Consider the following 15135-nt stretch of genomic DNA (forward strand, 5'->3'; position numbering starts at 1 on the left):
CATTACAGGAGACACCATCTTAGAGATCCATCTAAAGCGAAACTAAAACTAAACTGCTTGTCTCTCACATGCCCTCTGCTGGTCAGGCATAAATAATCAATCAGGCAAATATGCTGGTAAGGCATAAATAATCAAACAGGCAAATACCATCACTATTTGCTGATATCATTACACCTCCCACTCCAAGTTCTTCTCCAGCCATGAGGAGGTGTCTTTAACTCTGGCACCGGGCAGGCAACACAACCTTTGGAACTTTTGGTCGCGGCTGCAGAGAACTGTATCTATCCCCCTGACTATATTGTTCCCTACCACAACTACATTCCCTTTCACTCCCCCATTTGAATGGCCTCCTGCACCATGGTGCCATTATCAGCTTGCACATCCATCCTGCAAGCTTTCCCCTCATGCACATAGGCAGCAAGAACCTCATACCTGTTGGACAAGGGCAAAGGCTGAGGCTCCTCCAGCACTGTACCTGGGTTCCCTTACCTGCCTGAGTTACAGTCACACCCTCCTGTCCCTGACCACTAACCAGACCTGTACCACTACCTAACCTAAGGGGTGTGACTACCTCCTGGATCAAAGTGTCCAGGTAACTCTCCCCATCCCTGATGCTCCTGCAATGTCTGCTCCTCAGACTCCAGCTAAAAAACTCTGAGCTGAAGTTCCTCGAGATGCAGACACTTACTGCAAACATGGTTGTCCGTGATCACAATGCTCTCCACAAACTCCCAATGCTGCAGTTGCGGCACACCACATGCACTGCCATCCCTATATGACCTGGTTTTATTTAATTAAATGTAATTAAATTTGTTATTAGGTAATTTTGTTTGCAGTGTATTTTCTTGACTACTCACTTGATCTAGATTAAGTTAAGGGTGATGAAATTAAATATCTACTGTAAGGGATTTTCCTTGAGAGCTGTCTCTGAGGTTTCTCTCTCTAGAGGCCTCTCTCTCTTGCACAGTAAAACCTTGAGTGGTTCGACCCACTCGCCCCTTAGATTCTGTACTCTGGGCTTTGGGGCAGGAACTACAATGTAGAGAAAACTCTTGTAGACCAAGTTTGAAGGAACAAAATGAAATTTTATTGCATAAGGAAAAATATCAAATCAAATGCAAGCAGATAAGAGAGTACATGGGAGGGAAAAACACAAACAAATCATAACGACACAGTACTAACTAAAGCAAATACAGGCATCTTATACTCTACAAAGATCATCATGAAATAAGGAAACACACGGAACATCGAGGGACAACAACTCATGTTAATTGTACCCTTAAATCCACCCCCTTATTAAACCTATCTAGATCTGATTGTGATGGGCCAGAAACATGCTCACCAATCCCACTAGGAAGTGCAAGGTTTTGAAATCAAGTCTGTGTTTTGATCCCTTCAGGCGTTCCGTCTCCTCGTGGATCGGGGAACCCCAGCGAGCTGCGCCACACCTCTCCTGAGGTGGGGGTCGGGGGCGGCTGGACACCGGCTGGTTCTGGCTGTCGGCGGCGTCGGGGATCAATGGCTCGACCCTGGTCAGAGGAGCCTTGGGCTAGTTCCCATCGCTTCTTCAGTTTGTTATTATCTCTTCTCCCGAGCCGGGGTAGCTGGAAGGTTTCTTCTCTTGGGGTTTTATTTTTTTGTTTCTTCTCCCAAGTTGGGTCGATGGCCTCTCATTTCGGCAATGGCCCAGGGATGGTCGATGATCTCCCGATGTGTTTTCCCGGGGCAGGACGCCGGCTTTGAACGGCCTTCTTGGTGTTTGGCTTAATTCTTCTTCCTCCTCCGGTGGTGGAGAGGAGTTTGCTGATCTTCTCCCGAAGCGACTCCTCTTCACCCACTGCTGTCTCCAACTACAACTCCGGTGTCTCCTTCAGAGTTTCCCGAGTGTCTGCGTGAGCTCTGCGTCCTCTGAGTGAGTGCCCCTACCACTCCAACTCCTCCAGTTATACCTTTCTTCAGCAGTCTCCACTTCCCGCCCAAAATCAGGTTAGTCTTTGTTTAACTTTTGGCGGGCTGGGAGCACAGCGGGGTAGTTATTATATTTTAAAATGTTTTCGATGGCCAGTAAAGGCCCATCCCTTGTCTGGAATGACCTTCATTGTTTTTAATGTCCTGCTGATCTCGTTACCTAGTCCTTGGTGCTGTTCTCATGAATATGAAACTGTCCCCTTTTGTCTGGGTCAACATTTAGATGGCCTCTGTCTCCAGGCCGATCTTGACTGGATCTGCATCTAATCCATATGTATATGTGTGGGTCTGGTTTTGTTCTCTCAGAAACGGCTTCCAGAACTTGCTGTGGGTTGAATCCACAAAGCTGTCTGAGGATTCGCAGGAACCATTTTAAAGTGTCCCAATATGCTGGTCACATGGTATGGTAGCCATTTTGTATGCCCCTTTTTCTGGGCTTCTTTTAAAACAGTCTTTAAAATCACGGCCTCTTCTGCCATTTGACCCTTATTAATACAAAGTCCAATTTTGCAGATCCTACACTCCCCCCCTGATGATACTGTAACTTGCTTGAAGTATCATAAATCTGGGTGAGCAAAATGTTCTGACTTTCCACAATCTAACCATCCCCAGTATTTACCTATCTATGACCCCACGACACATGCATTTCCCATTTCAGAAAAATCTAGTGTACATTAAGCATCTATAGATGGCAATACCTTGGAGTTAAAAATCTAACAACTTACTTCCAGGCGTGGAGGGGGGCCTTATACCCCTACATCACCTCGTGCATACACATTACCTTCTAATAATAACATCACATCTAATAAGACTTCAATAATAAAATAAAATACACATGAAAATCACAATGCACATGAATACATATCAAAATAATACAGAGGAGGGAGGGAAAACTTTAACTTTATACAAAGCAGCAAAATCTAAATGGGTGTCTCTTCTTCTACCCGCACATAATGCTCCCTCTATTCCCCTCTATTCTCGTACTTTTGCGAATGTTTGACCTTTTTACAGTGTACAAGCAGTAAATAAACTACAATGATAACCTGGCACACTACAAGAATGTGGGAGGCTATCCTCATCCAGGAAGGGACTTCTATATTAGTGAACAGGTCCCACCATGGTGGGGTCACTATATCCAATATGTCTGCCCCTATCTCTAAAGTCTTCTCCTCCAGTGTGTAGAAGTGTTTCTGTGAAACAACAACGGCTTTTAATATCTTGGTGAGGTGTTCAGGGAGAGGGGGAATGATATATCCAAAATGTGCAACAAATCGCTGCTGATCGGTGAAATTCTCTTTCACAGTGATGTGAACAGTGGAAGGTTCAGGTATGGGGACAATTCGCTCTTGGGCCACTTGAACTTCTGCCCTGGGCTTGAAACAGAAGCTGCTGTCACTAACCGGACACCAACCGTGCTGTCCATGCTGGTAGTGGGGCGCTGCAGTGGTGACACAGTATGTCCCACCTCCTATATATGCCACCTGCGGGGGCACATGGCCTTGTGCCATTGCCTCCATGGTGCAATTTATAGGCTTCGTGCCAGCAGTTCTGAACCCGCACTGTGGTTTTGAATGGGCATTCAAGTGCTGGGGACACAGGATGATGTGTGCTCCCCGGCTCCGGCACCCCGAGAGGTCGGTACCCGTCATTGCATGCTCCCATCGAATGACCTAAGGTGGGACCCCTGTGTAGCGAATGTGCGCACCCCCCTGAATGACTCCAATGTTCTCCACCCTGTATACCGGGGCGGGTTTTGCTGTCTTTCCCATCACCGGCATTCTTACCACTATACCCATAATGGTGTGATTAGACTGTCCACAGTCCACTGGGACTGGGTAGGCCTCTGAGGCTAGACTGAGCTGGCATGGACTCAATGCATTCTCAAAAGGGTGGAGGGCTGCGAGGTGCTTGTTGCTGATCCAGGAGGGGACTAAACCTTGCTTTAAATCCTCCAGATTACTGCGGCCCTCGCCCAGTAACCACGCCCCGTATAGCACACAAGCTTCGTTCTGCGCAGCCTGATCGGACGCATTCCGATCCTCCCGGATGAGAGCATTTACCGTTTTGGCGTGTGATGTAAGCCCCCAAAGTGTGGACTGAGTGATATACACAGTCGACAACACTGGCTTGTTGTAAGAAAGACAGACCCAATAATTGAAGTAAAAACGGTTTATTCAGGCCTGGGGAGCTATGGCTCTTGCGTCCCAACACAAGGCTCCAACTCCACCGAATCTCTTGAGGTTCTCACAGTTATACAAAACTTAAGGCCCTGCCCTAAAGGCGGGGATAAGCTTATTAACATATACAGAATTATAGTTAAATTGTAATTATAAAACCATGACATTCCATTCTTCCAGTCGCTTACAAATCTCACATTTCGTTATCAGTTGGTCTTGTTACTTTCTCATGACCCAGGCCTCAATTTTATTACTTTACGATCGTCCATTTGCTGTTGTCAGATGGCTTGGTCTTTCTAAGTATTTCTCTAAGATAGTAGATCTTTCCAAAGCGGGCAATCCGCAGACTTTCTGTCTCTCTCTCTTGAATTATTTCTACAGAGCAAAAACACTTTAGTTAGTTAAAAGAATAGAACCCTATTGAGCTTCACACTTAACAAACCCTTAAGTGCAAGGGTGTCGACTCGCGTGGCCGAACCCATATATCTCTCCCTCTTTCTAAGGGGTTGTATTGACAGTTTTAATCTCTCCGCAGTTAACCCATAGTCCTGTTTAAACCTTATCTGGGTTTATACAACTTTTACAGACTTCTATTGTACAACTCGGAGCACGAATTAACCTATTCCCTCCATTTTGTATATTGGTGTTACAGATGAATCCTGGTTTGTTTTTCCTTATTAAATCCAATTTTTAATATCTTACTTCAATCCCCCCTTTTGACCTTTGGACAATTGCTCCAAACAGGTCAACATGTATTTCCACTTCCTGGTGTCTGCCAGAGCGTGCACTCCCTGGCCTTCTACCAGTTTAGGTTATACATGTATATATATCTTATCAATTTGGAGGCCGACTTCCCCCTCTGTGGTATGGTGGTCTTTCCTTTACGGTGGTCTTTCCTTTAGGGTGGGCTTTCCTTTATGCACTCCGTCCGGTGTAACCATTCCCGGGGCCCCTTAGACCCTACACTAATGGTTGAGGCTTTTCTGCTCAAGCCTGTCCCTCATTCCCACGTGGGGTGTGTGACGTGCCAATTCGAGACTGTCATCACACACCAATCCTCATTCACCACCCTCCTTCTGCCACCCTCCTCCTGCCACCTCCATCTTACGGTTGGCCGGCCCGGTCATTAATTACCATGCCCAATTAATCCCATATAATTTCAGGGCTTCCCATCGCGTCTTACACCATTTGCCTTGGAGAGGCGGGGGAGTTGTCCATTCTTAACATCGCTACCTGCCCCTCCTCAGGCTCTACTTCTTTCACCGCACCAATTTCGGCCTTACTCATTCTGGCACAAAGGCACTGGAGAAATAAAAATACACAATATATCATAATAACAATCAAGAGAAATATCATTATGCCTTGTACCACCGAGGCGCCCAAAGTCCCCGACCATCCTGGTCCCCAATTATCAAAATATGAGGAAGTGGGTGAGTTTCCTCTAATGTTGTACTGATGTCTTTTTGTTGTTTCTTTAAGCCTTCTTCTATTTTATGATAGTACTTTAAAATTTCCTTTGTTTCCTGCCGTAACTTCTGCCAAGCTTCCTCTAACTTAGGAATTGCCTTGGGCTCTGGTATGACATAAGTTTCAACCCTTTTTAGTAAGTCTCATATTATCAAATGACCAGGTTTTCCTATCTGTATAGGTATCTTTAGACCAATACAACGGTTTGGTTGGGGAATGGTATAAGCCATATCTTGATATTCATATTTCTGTTCAATTGTGGTGACACAACAGGTCCCATTGTTCCTTGATGCTACCCAGGTCCGGTGTATCCCCTTGGGTGAACCTCGAGGGTGCAATTGGTAATTTTCGTAAATCCGTACTCGGATGTGTCTCCCTCGGTGGGGGGGTGTGTGCACACCCATGTCCTTCCCTTGTGGTGGCACCCATCCACTACCACCCCCCTTTAGGTTTCATTCTTCTGTTTATTATCTTCATCCCTTTCCCAAAGTGTCTTGGTAGGGACATCATGATATTTAACCCACTTTCTCTTTGTACTTCTCCTATATTAATCACGTCGTATCGGGGTTGTCCCCCTTCTGGGAATTGTGGGATGGCCAGTACAAAGCCAATCATCTTAGTCCATGGGGTCAGACAATCACCTGCCCGGTGTACTTGTCCCATTTTACATTCCTTACATAGGCTTTTATTTGTGTCAATCCAAGGTTCCAGATCCTCATTAGTAATCCAATCAGGGATCTGTCCATTATTTATTTGCCTCATGTTATGCTGAGCATTCGACAATAGCCATGAGCCCTACGTGGCACATATTAGCTCCTTATCGGTTTGGCAAGAAGCATTATTAAGTCTATTAATAATTGTATTGATTGTTTCTGCATGGGGGGCTACTATCTCTTCCACCCCCGACAATTGCATTATTGTTTGGTTTCCCTGCCAGTGTCAATTGCTGGCTATTTCCAGTAGCTTGTTTTAGTAACTTCTCTATTTTTGCTCGTAGTTCTTCTACTCCTTTGTTTACTCCTTCTATGTCCAAGCTATTAACTGTTGCTAACCCGGCCGCATACCCTGCTCCGGTCGTTTCCAATACTCCCCGTTTCTTACATCTTTGTAAGATAGATTTTTTCCTCCTGTGGATCCTCTAATTGTTTTACCCACAGGGAGTTCCAAGTTTGTTTTGTATCTCAAAAGTACTCATATTAATGGCAAGCTTAGTAACTCTATGTGCTACACTAAAATACACCTCATCCTGTGTTCTCCTTATTACTAATCCCCCTCGATAATGGCAATACTTATATTTATCCCTAGAATCAAGGCGAGGACGCTCCATCTCATTCCGGACGTCCAATGTTCCTGTAATTACAAAAAGGGGGCTGGTCGTCACCAGCCAGTTAGAATTATTCTGCTCTTATACATTTTATCAGTTCAAAATGCTGTACATCTGGTTCATTTCTTGTTCTGTGGCTCTGTCCCCAGACATACCTGAAGATGCAAACTATGGCATATAATATCATCATACACAGCCCTATCATTGATATATGTAGTAACTCCCCTTCCCATTCTTTATATCTTCTAGTATACTCCTCACTCTGTCAAAAAGGGCACCATCTCTGGTTTACTCATTGTCTTTCTTATATATTTTTAACTGGGTCCAGTGTTTCCACCTTCCTTTACCCGTTCCAGACCCATCTACATGAGCACGTGTCATTATTCATTAATACTTCATAAGGTCCTGACCATCTGGGTGCTAGCCCTGGTTTGGCTGGTATTATTTCTGCTATCACTTTGCTGTCTATTGCAAAGACCTCCTTCTGGTCGTCCCGTGTATCCTGTTCTCGATCCCGTATAATCTGTTGGTCTTTGGCCTCATGTCTCTAACTATCTGTCCAGATTTATCTTTGGGTAACAGGACAGCTTCCCAAGCAGCCTCCCTGCCGTTTGAGACGGTGCTGCAATTAGTTTATAAGATAACTTCCATTTATCAAATCCTAATTTTCCTTCTATCACTGTGGGGAAATATTAACTCAACATTAAGAAATTTACATTTAATAATGTCCAATATCTTTAAATTCTGTTCAGTAATACTGAAGTTGTTACTTGGTGAACTCAAACAGCTGTCAGTGGAAAGGGTTAACTCCTTCGCAGGCTTTTGAAGGTGGAGCTAAACATTATTGCGTCACTCCACGCAACCCAAAAACATCCCTGACTGAAAGACAGCTGTGGTTTCACACTTTGATTCAACATGAACATTTGGGCTTCATTGGTCAGATTCCCTCTCTCAGTTGATCGTTTAGCTGCCCATCCTCTTGTGTGCTTTAATTTATTATTACAGACTCTTTGGGTAGGAGAGAGGTTCCTACTAATTCTTTGATTATATTCTTGTCTCTTACGGGTCTTCTCCTGGTGTCATATATCCCTGCCTACTCCCGCTATCATGTAATCAGACACCACCCCAAAGGCATTCCGACTATCTATATAGGTTTACACATTTTCCTTTGGCTACCCCCCTTTGATCAAATCCTGTATAGGCTGGGCCATTTCTACTTTGTTTCCCGGGCCTGCCTGTTTGTTTGACTTATAATCTGGGGGCCAGTACACTTCATTCGCTTTAGGGTCGACTAAAGCTCCTACTTCTCGCAGTATATCTATCCCTAGGATTGTTCCTTCGGTGCTCTCGCATACCCACAACTGTGTAGGTATTATTATTATAGCCAATTTCTAGTAAGACTGTTTCGCTCTTATAAGCCCTGATTCTTCGTCCACCGATTCCTGCTATACTAACTGAAAGTTTTGTTCGGGGTAAGGGTAAGTCTGTCAATGAGATTGTGGCTCCTGTGTCTATTAACATTTTGCACTGTCGGCCCCCTACCAATGCATCAACAAACATCCTCGGATCCCCCTCCCCTCTCTGGCGCGGTCCCTTCCTGCTGCCATCCCTAGAAGCTTGCGAGCAATCAAAGCACGCAGCCAGTCCTAATGCCCCTCCCATCTGTTTTTGGGCATTTGTCTCTTCCCTTGTGTCACTATGTATCCTAGGTAGACTACTTCATCCTTCCCTACCTATACCTTTCTAAGGTTTAACTCTAGTCCCGCCTTCTATAAGGCTTCCAGTACCATAGTCAATTAAATATTGTAGAGGGACCTGCCACTATCGGATATTCTTGCGGAGTTGAGTTATCTTATTCAATTCGGACTACACCAATTTACATCAACCAGAATTTCACTGTGGCCACAATGAAAGTCTGGTTTTAATAGGTTAATTTACCTCATAACTCCAAGGTTAGATCTTAGACTGAAACTTAATCTTTCATTAAACAAACTTTTTGTTGCTCTTCTCAGTTTTTACACTCCAGCTTAACTTAAATTGTAATAGGTTTTTTTCATTCTGAGGGCACAATCTTATTTGCACATTCTTAAACTTCCAAAATCCCCGACAAGACAAAAGAGTTAAATGCTTTTACTTTAACACAGAGAAGTGGGTGGAGCTACAACACACAGCAGACATTTCTTTTTCTTAACGGACAGATTTTCAGACAAAGGAATATTGTAACCTCTTAAACATTCCTAATCAGGAAAACATCCACACTCTCACATTTTTATACAAACTGTAATTTCAGCATATGTCTAAGGTTCCTTTCACTCAGCAAATCTCGTGTTTTACTTGTCTTGGTACAGATGCTAATAACTTCCATGTTGGTAAAGCTTTAAGTTTATCTTTTCCTTCCTTTTTAAATCTGTGACTCAACAGCTTTCCCTAGTTTCCAAATCCCTGTTTGTTTGTTTTTTTTTTGCTGGGGTTTCAAATTGGTTCGCCTGCAAATTAGATCTTTTTCCTTCTTTATCTCTCCCTTCTGTTTCAATTCCTTACATTATCTGTTGCCTCTTTATCTTTAGCTCCTCCCCACCAAGCCTTTGGCTCTCTGCACTGTTTCTTTTTATTTTCCAGGAGTCGGGTTATAGAATCCAGGTCCTTTGAGGATTCTTCTTCCACCCTCTTAGTCATAACTAACTGCTATGTTTCACGCATAATTCACGATGTTGAGGAATTAGGTTTGTACGCTACGTTGTTCGCCCCATAGCGTCACCTTCATTCGTTTCTTGCTTTCTATTAGTCACTTCGTTTCGTTAGACACACACCAACCCTTTAGTCCTGAGGTTTCGGTACTGTGGGGTCTGTAGCTCCCGGCGTCCTACTTGATCCTGGCCGTCACGTGGGACTACTGTCCTCTTAATTCAGGCTCAGGCTAGGTGCTGGGGACAGACCTCACCCTTGTCCGTTCTCACCTCCTTATGACCGCAGGGTTTTATCTCATTCACTCACCACGGTGCACCCATTCATTCAATTGTTGAGATTTCGCCGTCTCACGGATAAAGAGGATTTCCCGCCTCCCCGGGGTAGGGGTCTTTCCGCCCCTGTCGGTTCGCCTACACACGGCTAAATGAGGACTTCTCTGCCTCCCAGGGTTTTCCGCCCCGTCGGTTCGCCTACCTACGGCTAAATGAGGACTTCTCTGCCTCCCAGGGTTTTCCGCCCCGTCGGTTCGCCTACCTACGGCTAAATGAGGACTTCTCTGCCTCCCAGGGTTTTCCGCCCCGTCGGTTCGCCTACCTACGGCTAAATGAGGACTTCTCTGCCTCCCAGGGTTTTCCGCCCCGTCGGTTCGCCGCTATACGGCTTAGGGAACACCTTATCCCTATCTTTTTAACCGCCTTCAATTAAGGGTGTCTTTCTTTTTATAGTTCTTTTATACGTCGATTCTGACTCACCGTCTCGCCAGCGATTAACCCCTAATTTTACAGGTGGTAATTAAAACATACTCACCCGTCTTAGGTTAACGCTGTCCGAGAGTCTGGTTCAGAACGCGAATCCCATCCTCGTCGCCAATTGATGTAAGCCCCCAAAGTGTGGACTGAGTGATATACACAGTCGACAACACTGGCTTGTTGTAAGAAAGACAGACCCAATAATTGAAGTAAAAACGGTTTATTCAGGCCTGGGGAGCTATGGCTCTTGCGTCCCAACACAAGGCTCCAACTCCACCGAATCTCTTGAGGTTCTCACAGTTATACAAAACTTAAGGCCCTGCCCTAAAGGCGGGGATAAGCTTATTAACATATACAGAATTATAGTTAAATTGTAATTATAAAACCATGACATTCCATTCTTCCAGTCGCTTACAAATCTCACATTTCGTTATCAGTTGGTCTTGTTACTTTCTCATGACCCAGGCCTCAATTTTATTACTTTACGATCGTCCATTTGCTGTTGTCAGATGGCTTGGTCTTTCTAAGTATTTCTCTAAGATAGTAGATCTTTCCAAAGCGGGCAATCCGCAGACTTTCTGTCTCTCTCTCTTGAATTATTTCTACAGAGCAAAAACACTTTAGTTAGTTAAAAGAATAGAACCCTATTGAGCTTCACACTTAACAAACCCTTAAGTGCAAGGGTGTCGACTCGCGTGGCCGAACCCATATATCTCTCCCTCTTTCTAAGGGGTTGTATTGACAGTTTTAATCTCTCCGCAGTTAACCCATAGTCCTGTTTAAACCTTATCTGGGTTTATACAACTTTTACAGACTTCTATTGTACAACTCGGAGCACGAATTAACCTATTCCCTCCATTTTGTATATTGGTGTTACAGATGAATCCTGGTTTGTTTTTCCTTATTAAATCCAATTTTTAATATCTTACTTCAGCGTGTTTCTCCAGCTCAGCTATAATCTCTTTTAAGTGTAGTGTCAAGGCCTGGTCCTCGTGTAACTCAGAACCCACTACCTTACTCTCGTCAGTCAGTATCTTTCTTAACTGTGTTTTCAAACCATTGATCTGGGTTTGCAGCTCCACATCACCCAGTGTGTTGATGACAGAAGTTCCTGTACTGAAAGCTGTGAAAATATCATTTACTGCACCCCTTCTTTGCCTCCCTATTTTGTCCAAGGTCTCATGTGGTGTGGTGTACAATTCAGCTCTGTCGACATCGGCAAAGTCGAATTCGTAAAACTGTTTAAACATGTTTGTTAACAGGACCTACTATAATTGCTCCGTTTCCTTGGGGCACCATACTGGCAATCGTACCTCGTTGAGGTTTAAAATCACCGAAGTCACCGCGTAGTGGACCCCTTGGTGCAGTACCTGACCTGTGGGCACCAATACCAATCTGTTCCCAGGTACCTTTGTCGTGGTGGGGCACCCTTCCTTGAGGGCTTTAGCTACCGGAATTATGGGCAGGGGCTTGCGGGGTTGGGTGATGAGCTCGGTGGCGTTTACTGGGATCTGAGAGTATGGGACTCCGCATGCCCGTGTGCTGATGTCCCACCTCATTCCTTGTCCAGCATCCTGCCACTGTCTTTGGAAAAAGATGGAGATGCCTGTGGGGCAAGCGCATTCTGAACCCCACATACAGATGTAGATCCCCTCATCTGGTTCCCACCATTTGTCCCAACAGACTCTCAACCCCCCGTGAGTTCCCATAATTGTCCGATGGGTATTGTTACCCGATCTCTCCCATTCCACAGTGGAGTTCTTCATGGTGCTGCTCAACTTGCCAGCCACCACCAACGATCCAAAGGTACATGTCCCAGACAGTTCAAGCAAATCTTCTTGCCCACGGTGACGCTGATCCTGGGTGCAATGATCCGCACCCTGGGGCAAATCAGAGACGTTTCTCTGTAGGCAAACCCCGTCTGGCTGGAGTATTCAGTAGAGTTCGACCCCAGCCAGCCTGGCCACCTTCCTTCATGGAAGTAGGCAGCATTCTATTCAGCGTCCCGTGGGCCGGTTCCGTCAGTCGCGATGGGGCCTCTGTCGCCAGAGCACCCGTAGATGGTAGAGTCCTTAGTGTGACCCCGATAGGCCCAGCTCCACCTGATTGTCACGAACGCAATGAGGATCCCTCTCATCTTTACTGGCTTCTGTAATAAATCACACAATATAGCCAGGCTCCCGAGAGATTCTGGCTTAGGTGACAGCATGATCGGGTCTTTCGACCTCGGTCCAATAACACACGGCAGATTTAAAACTACTTAAACTCTAATCATTTTAATATTTACACATCTTAAACTTAAACCTAAACTTATCTTATGTACAGCGCCGCCCGTCCCCGGGCGGCTTGCCTAATCCCTGATTGGACTGCAGCTCGCCGCTCCCTGTGGCGGGGCTGCAGTGACCTGTGGCTTGGGTTCCCCACAGCCTTTTGCTGTTAATCGGGGACTGCGTTTTGTCAAGGATTTCTCAGGTCAGCGTTTACTGAGAACGGGGGACTCGGGTCAAGGTTTCACTGGCTGAGGTGTACGAGTCGACCTGCGAAGAGGCACTTTGGGCGTGGCTCCCTTAGCGAGTGGATCTTCGGGTGGGACTTTAGCTCTCACAGTCCATGGCTCTTCCACGACTGTGGGCTTCGGCTCCCTTCCCTCAGGCTCCGCCCCTTTGGGATTTGGGCAGGCTCCCTTGGCGAGTGGACCTTCGGGTGGGACTTTAGCTCTCACAGCCCGTGGCTCTTCCACGACTGTGGGCTTCGGCTCCCTTCCCTCAGGCTCCGCCCCTTCGGGAATTGGGCCTGTGGCAGATGGCTCCTCCTCACCTGTCCCTACAGGTGGAGAATCTCTGCCCCCAATTTCTACCTCCCCCACGCTTGAGTCGAGGGCGGGACCTCCGTCCTCCGACTCCACCTCCTCCAGGATCGTGTCGAGGGCGGGACCTTGTTGTTCGGGCCCCTCCTCGTCCGAGTCCCAGGCCATCGGGGAAAGCTCCCCCCAGGTGGGCGGGACAGCTTCTCCTTCCAAGCAGGCTACAACGCCAGCTTGTGTGGTCTGTGACTCATCGTGCACCTCAGGCTGAGGATCTTTACCCTCAGACCTGGCTTCGGTTGCTGATGTTCTTGCACCCGGTTTAAACAGTTTGCACCGCTTCATGCGAAACCACTTGTTGCGTCGGGACACCTCCACTGTGTGAGTGGTGTAGACCGGTGGATTTTCCACCGATTCTGGTCTATCCTCCTGGTCTACGGTTCTCTCGCCAGCGCATAGTGTTGGACCTAAGAACTTTACTTCTCGCTGGCCAACCTGCGCCTTCGTAGGGTTCTCCTTGACACTTTCCATCTCCTTCACACTCGTACCCGCTCCCCAGAGACAATGATTTCTTAGGTCCACGTGGATCCCATGGGCTACCAAGAAATCAGACCCCAGGACTCCCGTTCCACCTCCCACCTCCCACTTCATCAGGGTACACGTCCACGTGGTGCGGAGTGGTCCTAAACGAATGGAGAGGGGAAGGGAATGCGCGCCAGCCTGTTCTTCACCCGTGAAGCCCGACAGAAGGTACGGGACCCCAGTGGACAGAGGCGAGGCGGTGGGGTTATCTGCGTGGATTATGGTGCACGATGCTCCCGTGTCCAACAGATAGGTTCCCTTCGCCTCCTCCACCTCCATCTCCACGAGGGGTCGTCTCCATACATCATATCGCAGCACACACAGGTAGACGGGCTGCGCCGATTCTAGTCACTTGGGTACAATGGTCGGGGTCTCGGGAGCGACAAGTCTGTGTTTTGATCCCTTCAGGCGCTCCGTCTCCTCGTGGATCATGGAACCCCAGCGAGCTGCGCCACACCTCTCCTGAGGTGGGGGTCGGGGGCGGCTGGACACCGGCTGGTTCTGGCTGCCGGTGGGGTCGGGGATCGTCGGCTCGACCCTGGTCAGAGGAGCCTTGGGCTGGTTCCCATCGCTTCTTCAGTTTGTTTTTATCTCTTCTCCTGAGCCGGGGTAGCTGGAAGGTTTCTTCTCTTGGGGTTTTATTTTTTTGTTTCTTCTCCCTAGTTGGGTCGATGGCCTCTCATTTCGGCAATGGCCCAGGGATGGTCGATGATCTCCTGATGTGCTTTCCCGGGGCAGGACGCCGGCTTTGAACGGCCTTCTTGGTGTTTGGCTTAATTCTTCTTCCTCCTCCGGTGGTGGAGAGGAGTTTGCTGATCTTCTCCCGAAGCGACTCCTCTTCACCCACTGCTGTCTCCAACTACAACTCCGGTGTCTCCTTCAGAGTTTCCCGAGTGTCTGCGTGAGCTCTGCGTCCTCTGAGTGAGTGCCCCTACCACTCCAACTCCTCCAGTTATACCTTTCTTCAGCAGTCTCCACTTCCCGCCCAAAATCAGGTTAGTCTTTGTTTAACTTTTGGCGGGCTGGGAGCACAGCGGGGTAGTTATTATATTTTAAAATGTTTTCGATGGCCGGTAAAGGCCCATCTCTGGTCTGGGATGACCTTAATTGTTTTTAATGTCCTGCTGATCTCGTTATCTAGTCCTTGGTGCTGTTCTCATGAATATGAAACTGTCCCCTTTTGCCTGGGTCAACATTTAGATGGCCTCTGTCTCCAGGCCGATCTTGACTGGATCTGCATCTAATCCATATGTATGTGTGGGTCTGGTTTCGTTCTCTCAGAAACGGCTTCCAGAACTTGCTGTGGGTTGAATCCACAAAGCTGTCTGAGGATTCGCAGGAACCATTTTAAAGTGTCCCAATAAGCTGGTCACATGG

General features: G+C 46.8%; 1 long non-coding RNA gene across 1 annotated transcript; it reads right to left on the reverse strand.

Annotated features, from left to right (window-relative positions):
• Positions 1-4122: 4122 nt before the first annotated feature.
• On the reverse strand, positions 4123-9695 carry LOC147123167 (uncharacterized). Its single transcript, XR_015073738.1, has 2 exons — positions 5329-9695; positions 4123-4520 (listed from the first exon to the last, which is right to left on the reverse strand). It is a non-coding gene; the product is annotated as an uncharacterized LOC147123167 (long non-coding RNA).
• Positions 9696-15135: the final 5440 nt, after the last annotated feature.

The sequence above is a fragment of the Somniosus microcephalus genome, chromosome 2 (assembly GCF_052327205.1).
Source record: "Somniosus microcephalus isolate GS21.2 chromosome 2, FLI_Smic_1.0, whole genome shotgun sequence".
Lineage (NCBI taxonomy): Eukaryota > Metazoa > Chordata > Chondrichthyes > Squaliformes > Somniosidae > Somniosus > Somniosus microcephalus.